Consider the following 5,271-nt stretch of genomic DNA (forward strand, 5'->3'; position numbering starts at 1 on the left):
GGGGCGGGGCGGCGGGGCGGGGCCACGAGGCTCCGCCCCGTCGGGCCGCCGGCGCCACCTCTGCCAGGCAGCCTCCCGGGCTCACCTCCCTGCCTCAATGCCTCTCTGCTCTGGTCCCGCCCTGGGTTTTTGTCTCTCAGTCCCCGGGGGGGAAACGACGAGGAACCGGATGCTGAGCCCCAAGCGCAGCCGCGCATCCCCATCACCACGTGTGCCTGCGCATCCCCCAGCTCGTTAGGTCCGCGGTTTCTGCCTCTTCACACCGACAGCCCGTGGTTGGCAAGCTCCGCCTCCTGGCGAGGACCCTTTGATTGGCCGGCCCCACCCCCATAGGGACTCCTGGACTAGAAGGCTGTACCCGGCGCCCGGGGTTCGCATCCAGCCCTTGCAGCCAGTCGGCCAGTGGGGCCCGTTTTCCTACAGGTGGTACCCACGGTCGTCCCCGAGAAGACGCCAGGACGCTGGCTCGTGTGCGTCCACAGTGTCCTGGCCCTCGTCAGAGTGCGATTATAGGAATTCTGCTCTCCTCCCCTCCCCGCGCGTTTTGTTGACCCACACCGTGGGGCCGGCGCGCCCCCTGCCGGGTGAACAGCCCCGTTTTCCAGGGGTGACTCAAAAAACACACAGGCAACACTGAGCAAGGTTCGGAGGGGTGAACCCAAGCACGACGTTGTCGCGACCGTGACAGGTCGAGCATCTGGCCCTTCCATACATTCTGGAAACTCATCCTCCCCATACATCTCCACCAAGGAATGTTCTGGTGTCCTCCGGCTCCATGTCCTTCATCCCGGGAATTCCACTCCCATCCAACAGCTCTTGGCTAAGAGCTTACTTAATACAAACAAGTACTAGCGATACGGTTGGTTGACGTCCCTGTGACCCATCCTTTTCCTGTTACTATGAGCTGAGGGTCCACCAACAAAAAGCAGGGCAGACCCGGGGTGTGTGTGTGTGTGTGTGTGTGTGCGCGCGCGCGTGCACCCCCAAAAAGCAGGGCAGACCCAGTGTGTGTGTGTGTGCACACAGTATGAGTGCAATCCTCTTAGCTGGAGTCAAGTTCACGTCTTCCAAGAGGCGTTGGGCAGGGCTCAGGGATCTTCTTGACCCTCCCCACCCTTGAAGATGCCTCCTCATTTTCAAGTTCTCGGCAAACATCCAGAAAATGTCACTTGATGGAGTCAACTACCAACCCGGGAGGTAGTCAACGCCAGGTCGTTTTCTTCTTGTTTCCCCGCCCCCTCCTCGTCCCTCCCGGAGGCGCAAGGCAAAGCCATTACCACCAGAGGGCAGCAGCGACCGTCGCCCGTGGGACGTCAAAAGACAACAGAGACCTGGGTGGGCGGTGGAAACCTGGCCCAACCTCCAGCTTTGTGGGGGGGGGGGCTCTTCATGTCAATGGATCAAAGGTCCCCTAGACAAATGTTCAGCAACTCGTTCATTCCTTTCTTTTAAAATTTTATTACAACTTGTTTATTGAAAAGCAACCGTGTTCCCGCCGGTGAGGACCGGTCAGGAGGAAGCAGTGTGTGTGATGCAGTTCCCAGCATCAGTGAGATCCATTTTAAGGCGACAGCGGCGGGACCAGGGAAGGTGGTGTTTGTTGAACTGGGTACAGCTGGGCAGAGGGAGGGGGGAGCCCATGGAGGCCGGGAGGGGTGCCCAACCTGGGCAAATGCACCAATGCACCGCAGCTGGAAAACCCTCTTCAGGTTTTCAGTGGTGAGGAGGGAGGGAGCCGGGCCCAAATGGTTGTCAAGGTAACGGGCTAAATCAGGGCGGGCCCGCCGATGGCTGGCTGAGTGGAGAAGAGCTACAGACAGAGAAGGCTCCACAACTCAGGAGTGCTGTCAAAACCAGGCAGAGGAGGAGGCGCTGGGCTGTAGCTCAATGGCTGCTCTTTGAGGACGGCAAAAAAAAAAAAAAAAAAAAGGAAAGATGGCGTGCCAGAGGCACGAGTCCCCAGAGAAGGCCGAGCAGGCCGGTCCAGCGTGGAGTCAAAAATCGCACAAAGAGGGGGTAGTTTTGGAGGGAGCTGGGACCCGCTTACCTTTGCAGGGATTCCAGGTTTCTTCTCTCGGCCTTCTTTGGGCTTGGTCCTGGGCCCAGGAGGCTGGCTGGCTGCATGTGCTAGGAGAAAATTCATTTAGAAGGGGGAAAAAAAAAAATACTTGCTCTACTACATACAGCCAAGAGAGGGCTCTGGACTTTCCACAAATCCCCCAGACCTGTGTCTGTGCTCTCCATCTTCAGTGACAGAGCAAGTCTGAAGGAAATGACCAAAAGCGAATAATTCTGGCTCCGATGGGTTCCGGCTGCCAACTGGTTCCAGCCTGCCTCCCCACCCACCCCAGCCTCACCAGGAGACTGGCAGAACCCCAGCACTATCAGGCCTGGAGTGTTGGACTTGGAGCCAGCTCTCTCGGTGATGGTGGGGCTGGATCTGGGTAGCTAAAAATACCCAGGAATCCAGCCAGCTGCTGTGGAGAGCCTCCTCAGAGGTCAGGCCAGGCCAGGCGGGCCCTGCTGAGGAGATAAGACACAACTCACCCACCCCGGGTGGCTGATTCCCTCACCTGCAAGATGTTCTGGGGGCCCCCTGGGTCACTCTCTGATTCTCCAGGAATTCCTGGAAAGCTAGGAAAGTGAGAGATTCCTTCGGCTGGTTCTTGCCACAAAACCTCTCAGGGAGCCGCAGGATGGTCTCAGGGAAGACTATGCCCCAGAGGCCGACAGGGAGCGTGGAACCCAGGAGAGCAGAGACAGAATGCCTTCAGTCTTTCAGGGCAAAGTACAAATTTGGAAGGGGAGTTATCACTCCCCTAACACAGAGGCACCATAAATCAATTATTTAGCTATCCAAATGCAGATGGTATGGATAGCAGCGAGAGATAAAAGACTCCAGCTAGAGCCTTAACAGATAAAGGGGGGGGAGGGGGAGGGTGAAACCAGGGTGCCTGGGGGTGCTATCTTATCCACCTGGCTAGGCCATCTCCCTCCCAGGTCTCAGCTACCTAACAGCTCTAGGGAACAAGTGGAGGATGGGCAGGTCATTTCTAGAAGCCGGGCTGGAAAAACCGCTAAAGCCTGGACGCAAAGAGAGTGTACTTACGGTCCCAGCCTGTCAAGAGGACTGGCCTGGACGTGGCAAGACCCTCCTCTGTCAAACCAAAATGTTCTAGAAACAGCCCCAAACGGTGGTTGCATCGACTTTCCCCCTCCTGGTTCCCGTCTCCGCAGGAACTTGCTTGAGGGCACAGGACAAATCGGAGAAAAACACTGGGGGCTGGGGAGAGTGGTGGGGGGGGTATCGCTACCCATCTAGGCTGCTGTCTCCACCTGGAGCGTTCCAAAAGGTCAAGTTCCAAAGGAGGGCTCCAGGCCAGGTGGAGCAGACGGAAGGGGCGGGGACGCCAGAATCGGTAGAGAAGCTGGTCGGGCCACCTCCCGGGCCACCTCCCGGCTCAGGCAGTCCTTCCGCTGGCGTGGCCCTCTCTCAGCAGCCCAAAGCGGCCCCGCCCCAAGCTTAGTGGGTGACCAGTGGGCGGGGCACCCCTCAGGGCCAGGGACAACAGAGGGACAAACTGCCCCACCCTACTGCCCAGGAGGTGATAAGGGGGCAAAAAAAAGAGAGAGAGAGGGAGGGAGGGAGGTGGAAGAGCCTGGAGTGGGGACATTCACAAGTTGGCCTGGTCACGACTCTCTTTCCCTTTCAAACATCACACCACACAGTTTAGCACCTAATTGTCCCCCAAAGGCTGTAGCCCTCCAGGGTACAGCTGACACAGCGTGACTTGTCAATGATCTAGTCTGAGGCTGGAGGAGATAAGAGACCCGAAGACTGGAACCGGAGAAGCAGGGCGCTTAGGGGGACCAAGTGGGTTCCAAGGCGGACCAAGTGGGTTCCAAGGCTTACAGTATGAACCGAATGCACTGAGTAAGTGCTTTTCCGGGCTCTTCCCACTTGAGGTGAGGGGCTCAGCCCTCCCCAGCACTAAGCCAGCTCAACTGGACGCCTGGCCCTCGGCACCAGCGGGAGCTACAGGGACCCTTCTGATCCCATGCTGCCAGACAGCTCTTTGGCAGCGAGGAAAACAGACAGCTGGCACCGGAGGGTGCCTAAAATAACCCAGACAGCTGGGCAAGGGGGTGTCAGGGGCCCAGGCTTATGGGCCGAAAATCAAGAGACCTGGAACCCTGTCCAGGCTCTGCCAGGGGGTGGCCTCGTAACCTAGGGTGAGATATTTCTTCTCTTGGAACCTTTGGTGGGACAACCTCTTAAACATCATGACCCCACCACCACCACCACCACGGAACAGCCCATTGGGCCCCGGGACAGCCTGGACTCAGAACTGCACGGGCAGAAGAAAAAACAGCTGGCCGCCTTCCCAGGCAGAGCTACTTTTCTTTCTCCTTTGCCTGGAGGCTCCAGCACGTGCTTCAGGAAGTGGGCTGGCGGGGAGGAGCCCAGGACACAGCCCAGCCCCCACCCCCGCTGCCACTCCCAGCAACCACCCCTATCATCATGGAGGCCAACTGGTGGCCGAGTCCAGAGCAGGAGTGAGGCCCCTTTAATCTCCATTAATCCTCCCACCAACCTTTTTCCAGCAGTTATTATGATTGTTTTTTGTTTTTTTTTAAACAGGGGAAATACTAGTCCAAGGTCACTAGCCCACAGCTGCCAGACTTGAAGATCCCTGACCAGGCACCAACACCACCTCCGTGAAGCCTGCCAGGCTCTCCAAGCCACCGTTCCAGCACTCACCGCAGGGGTGAGAACAAGGGGAAAAGACAAGAAGCTGGACGCTCCAGGCCAAAATGAGGGAAGCAGCGTGATCTGCCGCACCTGCAGCAAATGGCTTTATCAAAGTAACATAAACTAGGAACACACTTGGGGGGGGGGTGGAGGGGGGCGGGGTCAGAGATCAAGGGCCACACCACCTTCAGCTGTGAAGCTTCCCGGGGCGGGCCGGAGGGCAAGCCAACTGCCGGCTACCCAGCCAGGGAATATCTCAGGTGTCACCTAGCAGGGAGAGTCAGGAACACTGGCCTGGGACCTTGCACGGAGTGCAAATTCTCAGATGCACCTCCGGAGTGAGAAACTCAAGAGACGGGCAGAGCCAGGTTTAATGAGTTCCCCTAACTGACTCCTGATGCCTGGGCCGCCTAGTTGTTGTAGACAGGGAGCCCGGCTCGGAGACTCTGTTCAGACTATGCAAGGTCACCATCACACGTCAAGGGCCAGCCCTACTTGCATGTTCTGGCAGCCAGGCT

The sequence above is a fragment of the Peromyscus maniculatus genome, chromosome 23 (genome assembly GCF_049852395.1).
Source record: "Peromyscus maniculatus bairdii isolate BWxNUB_F1_BW_parent chromosome 23, HU_Pman_BW_mat_3.1, whole genome shotgun sequence".
Classification (NCBI taxonomy): domain Eukaryota; kingdom Metazoa; phylum Chordata; class Mammalia; order Rodentia; family Cricetidae; genus Peromyscus; species Peromyscus maniculatus.